We start from the raw sequence: 6,000 nt of genomic DNA on the forward strand, positions 1-6,000 counted from the left end.
GTGATCTGGCCCCTCCCACACAAAAAATAGGGAATTCTTTCCTCATTGCTTGTTTTTGTCAGGTTTGTCAAATGGTTGTAGATGTGTGATGTTATTTCTGAGGCCTCTGTTCTGTTCCATTGGACTATATATCTGTTTTCGTATCAATACCATGCTGTTTTTGTTACTGTAGCCTTGTAATATAGTTTGAAGTCCAGTAGTGTGATGCCTCCAGCTTTGTTCTTTTTTCTTAGGATTGTCTTGGCTATGCGGGCTCTTTTTTGATTCCGTATGAATCAAAAAAGTAGTTTTTTTTTTTCCCAATTCTGTGAAGAAAGTTAGTGGTAGCTTGATGGAGATAGCATTGAATCTATAAATTACTTTGGGCTGTATGGCCATTTTCATGATATTGATTCTTCCTATCTGTGAGCATGGAATGATTTTCCATTTGTTTGTGTCCTCTCTTATTTCCTTAAGCAGTGGTTTGTAGCTCTCCTTGAAGAGGTTCTTCGCATCCCTTGTTAGTTATAGTCCTAGGTATTTTATTTTCTTTGTGGCAATTGTGAATGAGAGTTCACTTGTGATTTGGCTCTCTGTCATTGGTGTGTAGGAATGCTTCTGATTTTTGCACATTGATTTTGTATCCTGAGGCTTTGCTGAAGTTGCTTATCACTTTAAGGAGATTTTGGGCTGAGACAATATGCTCAGCCCATATGCTTTTCTAAATATACAATCATGTAATCTACAAAGAGAGACAATTTGACTTCCTCTTTTCCTAATTGAATACGCTTTATTTCTTTCTCTTGCCTGATTGCCTTGGCCAGAACTTCCAATACTATGTTGAATAGGAGTGGTGAGAGAGGGCATCCTTGTCTTGTTCTGGTTTTCAGAGGGAATTCTTCCACCTTTTGCCCATTCAGTATTGGCTGTAGGTTTGTCATAAATAGCTCTTATTATTTTGAGATATGTTCCATCAATACCTAGTTTATTGAGAGTTTTTAGCATGAAGGGCTGTTGAATTTTGTCAAAGGCCTTTTCTGCATCTATTGAGATAATCATGTGGTTTTTGTCATTGGTTTTGTTTATGTGACAGATTGATTCGCGTATGTTGAACCAGCCTTGCATCCCAGCGATGAAGCCGACTTGATTGTGGTGGATAAGCTTTTTGATGTGCTTCTAGATTCTGTTTGCCAGTCTTTTATTGAGGATTTTGCATCGATGTTCGTCAAGGATATTGGCCTCGAAGTTTCTTTTTTTGTTGTGTCTCTGCCAGATTTTGGTATCAGGATGATGCTGGTCTGATAAAATAAGTTAGGGAGAATTCCCTTCTATTGTTTGGAATAGTTTCAGAAGGAATGGTACCAGCTCCTCTTTGTACCTCTGGTAGAATTTGGCTGTGAATCTGTCTAGTCCTGGACTTTTTTTGGTTGGCAGTCTATTAATTGCTGCCTCAATTTCCGAACTTGTTATTGGTCTAGAAGGGGATTTGACTTCTTCCTGGTTTAGTCTTGGGGGGTTGTATTTGCCCAGGAATTTATCTATTTCATCTAGATTTTCTAGTTTATTTGCATAGAGGTGTCTACAGTATTCCCTGATGGTAGTTTGCATTTCTGTGGGATTGGTAGTGATATCCCCTTTATCATTTTTTATTGCATCTATTTGATTCTTCTCTCTTTTCTTTCTTACTAATCTGGTTAGTGGTCTGTCTATTTTGTTGAAAAAACCAGCTCCTGGATTCATTGATTTTTTTAAGGGTTTTTTGTGTCCCTGTCTCCTTCAGTTCTGCCCTGATCTTAGTTATTTCTTGTCTTCCGGTAGCTTTTGAATTTGTTTGCTCTTGCTTCTCTAGTTCTTTTAACTGTGATGTTAGGGTGTCAATTTTAGATCTCTCCTGCTTTTTCCTGTGAGCATTTAGTGCTAGAAATTTCCTTCTACACACTGCTTTAAATGTGTCCCAGAGATTCTGATACATTGTATCTTTGTTCTCATTGGTTTCAAAGAACATCTTTATTTCTGCCTTAATTTTGTTATTTCTCCAGTAGTCATTCAGGACCAGATTGTTCGGTTTCCATGTAGTTGTGCAGTTTTGAGAGAGTTTCTTAATCCTGAGTTCTAATTTGGGTGCACTGTGGTCTGAGAGACTGTTTGTTATAATTTCTGTTCTTTTGCATTTGTTAAGGAGTGTTTCATTTCCAATTATGTGGTGGATTTTAGAATAAGTGCAATATGGTGCTGAGAAGAACATATATTCTGTTGATTTGAGATGGAGAGTTCTGTGGATGTCTATTGGGTCTGCTTGGTCCAGAGCTAAGCTCGAGTCCTAGATATCCTTGTGAATTTTCTGTCTCACTGATCTAATATTGACAGTGGGGTATTAAGGTCTTGTGTGGGAGTCTAGGTCTCTTTGTAGGTCTCTAAGAGCTTGCTTTATGTATCTGGGTGCTCCTGTATTAGGTATATATATATATACAGGATAGTTGTTAGCTCTTCTTATTGCATTGATCCCTTTACGATTATGTAATACCCATCTTTGTCTCTTTTGATCTTTGTTGGTTTAAAGTCTGTTTTATCAGAGACTAGGATTGCAACCCCCACCTTTTTTTTTTTTTTTTTTTTTTTTCCATTTGCTTGGTAAATATTTCTCCATCCCTTTGTTTTGAACCAATGTGTGTCTTTGCATGTAAGATGGGAGTTTCCTGAATACAGCACACCGATAAGTCTTGACTTTTTATCCAATTTGCAAGGTTGCCTCTTTTAATTGGGGCACTTAGTCCATTTACATTTAAGGTTAATATTGCTATGTGTTAATTTGATCCTGCTATTTTGATGCGAGCTGGTTGTTTTGTCCATTAGTTGATGCAGTTTCTTCATAGTGTCAATGGTTTTACAGTTTGGTATTGTAAGACTGGCTGCCTTGCAGAGGGTTAAACGGACACACCCATCTCTCTTCGCGCCTGATTAACTACGTCATCACCCAAGCTCGTTATCTGGCCTCGCAGCAGGGCTTCCCCGTACCCGCCTCCACATACTAGACCCAAGCCCACATTCAGCACTAAATTATGCATTCAACCCCCAGCCCGCTGTTGATAAATCCTGCAGGAAAATTTTTTAAAGAAGCCCCATTAAACCCTGCCCGGTAGCAGTCTGCCCTGTACGCTCCTGGCAGGCCCACCTACCCAAGGTCCTGCCTGCCTACCCATAGCAACTAGCTCCAGGTATTTCCTGCTTCTTAACAGCCAATAAGATTGTCTTCACTTTGTTTCCCCAATAGCCAATCAAGGCCCACTTACCCAAAGTCCTGCCCGCCTACCAATGGCAACTAGTTCCAGGTATTTCCTGCTTCTTAACAGCCAAACAAATTGCCTTCACTTTGTTTCCTCAATAGCCAATCAATTGCCTTCCCTCCCCATAAAACCCCATGCCCTAAACAGCTGGGCGGGACTTCTTTGGCCCCTTCCTGGACCACAGAACCTTGCCTGGGAGCTAAATAAATTAGTTTCTCATTTTCTTATACTTGCCTCAGTTTCCTCATTTTACCTCCGCAATAAACCTTACAGGTATGTTTTTGCAGCGGCTGGTACTGCTTGCTACTTTCTATGTTTGGTGCTTCTTTCAGGAGCCCTTGTAAGGCAGGCCTGGTGATGATGAAATCTCTCAGCAGTTGCTTGTCCCTACGGACTTTATTTCTCCTTCACTTATGAAGCTTAGTTTGACTGGATATGAAATTCTAGGTTGAAAATTCTTTTCTTTTAGGATGTCAAATATGGGCCCCCACTCTCTTCTGGCTTGTAGGGTTTCTGCTGAGAGATATACTGTTAGTCTAATGGGCCCCCTTTGTGGGTAACCCAACCTTTGTCTCTGGCTGCCCTTAACATTTATTCCTTCATTTCAACTTTGGTGAATCTGATGATTATGTCTTGGGATTGCCCTTCCCAAGGAGTATCTTTGTGGTGTTTTCTGTATTTCCTTAATTTGAATGTCGGCCTGCCTGCTAGGCTGGGGAAGTTCTCCTAGACAATATCCTGAAGTGTGTTTTCAAACTTGGTTTTATTCTTCCTGTCACTTTCAGGTATACCAATCAAGCATAGATTTGATCTTTTCACATAGTCCATATTTCTTAAGGCTTTGTTCATTTCTTTTCACTCCTTTTTCTCTAATCTTATTGTCTCATTCTATTTCATTGAGTTGATCTTTAATCTCTGATATCCATTTGACTATTGATACTTGTGTATACTTCATAAAGCTCTCCTGTTGTTTTTCAGCACCATCAGGTCATTTATGTTCTTCTCTAAACTGGTTAATCTAGTTAGCAATTTGTCTATCCTTTTTTCAAGGTTCTTAGCTTTCTTGAATTGGGTTAGAACATGCTCCTTTAGCTCAGAGGAATTTCTTATTACCCACCTTCTGAAGCCTACCTCTGTCAATTTGTCAAACTCATTCTCCATCCAGTTTTGTTCCTTGCTGGTGAGGAGTTGTGATCCTCTGGAGGAGAAGAGGCATTCTGGTTTTTGGAATTTTCACCTTTTTTGTGCTGGTTTCTCCACATCTTCATGGATTTATCTACCTTTGGTCTTTGAAGTCAGTGACCTTTGGAGGGGGTTTCTGAGTAGACAACTTTTTTGTTGATGTTGATACTATTCCTGTTTGTTAGTTGGCCTTCTAACAGTCAGGCCCCTCTGCAGCAGGTCCGATGGAGTTTGCTGGAGGTCCACTCCAGACCCTGTTTCCCTGGGTATCACGTGTGTAGGCTGCAGAACAGCAAAGATTGCTGCCTGTTCGTTCCTCTGAAAGCTTTGTCCCAGAGGGGCACCTGCCAGATGCCAGTCAGAGCTCTCCTTTATGAGGTGTCTGTCAGCACCTACTAGGAGGTGTCTCCGAGTCAGGATACATGGGGGTCAGGGACCCACTTGAGGAGGCAGTCTGTCCCTTATCAGAGCTGGAAAGCTGTGCTGGGAGACCTGCTGCTCTTTTCAGAGCTGCCAGGCAGGGACATTTAAGTCTGCTGAAGCTGCGCCCACAACTGCCCATTCCCCCAGGTACTCTGTCCAGGGAGGTGGGGGTTTTACCTGTAAGTCCCTGACTGGGGCTGCTGCCTTTTTTTCAGAGTTTCCCTGACCAGAGAGGAGGGAATCTAGAGATACAGCCTGGCTGCAGCAGCCTTGCTGAGTGGGGGTGGGCTCTGCCCAGTTTGAACTTCCTGGTGGCTTTGTTTACACTGTGAGGGTATAATCATCTACTCAAGCTTCAGTAATGGTGGACGCCCCTCCCCTGACCAAGCTCCAGCATCCCAGGTCGAGCTTAGACTGCTGTGCTGGCAGCAAGAGTTTCAAGCCAGTGCATCTTAGCTTGTTGGGTTCTGTGGGGGTGGGACCTGCCAAGCCAGCCTCCTTTCCAGGGGAGTAAACTGTTCTGTCTTGCTGGCATTCCAGGCACCATTGGGGTATTTAAAAAAATCTCCTGCAGCTAGCTTGGTGTCTGCCCAAACAGCTGCCCAGTTTTGTGCTGGAAACCCAGGGCCCTGGTGGTGTAGGTACGAGAGGGAATCTCTTGGTCTGCGGGTTGCAAAGACCATGGGAAAAGCACAGTATCTGAGTTGGAGTGCACCGTACAGTCCCTAATGGCTTTCCTTGACTAGGAGAAGAAGTTCCCTGATCCCTTGTGCTTCCTAGCTGACGCGACACCCCACCGTTTCGGCTCGCCCTCCTTAGGCTGCACCCACTGCCCAACCAGTCCCAGTGAAATGAACTAGGTACCTCAGCTGGAAATGCAGAAATCACCCACCTTCTACGACGACCTCGGACCGGAGCTGCAGACCGGAGCTGTTCCTATCGGCCATCTTGCCAGCAATTGTCAGGTGATTCTTTTAATCAGGTAAGGCTGGCAAGTACCAGCCTTACCTGATTAAAAGAATTCTAATTCAATACATCTGAATCTCCTGGGAAGCTTTTCAAGCCAGGCAAGCCCATTTTTATCTCCACCTCCCTTCAGAGATTCTGATTCAGTAAGTCTAGGATATGTTTA

At 42.7% G+C, this 6,000-nt stretch overlaps 1 pseudogene; it reads left to right on the forward strand.

The window, feature by feature from the left end:
* The window catches only part of LOC108313234, a 140,431-nt pseudogene extending 135,424 nt beyond the window's left edge, over positions 1–5,007 (forward strand).
* Positions 5,008–6,000: the final 993 nt, after the last annotated feature.

This window comes from Cebus imitator, unplaced genomic scaffold (genome assembly GCF_001604975.1).
Source record: "Cebus imitator isolate Cc_AM_T3 unplaced genomic scaffold, Cebus_imitator-1.0 Scaffold135, whole genome shotgun sequence".
NCBI lineage: Eukaryota > Metazoa > Chordata > Mammalia > Primates > Cebidae > Cebus > Cebus imitator.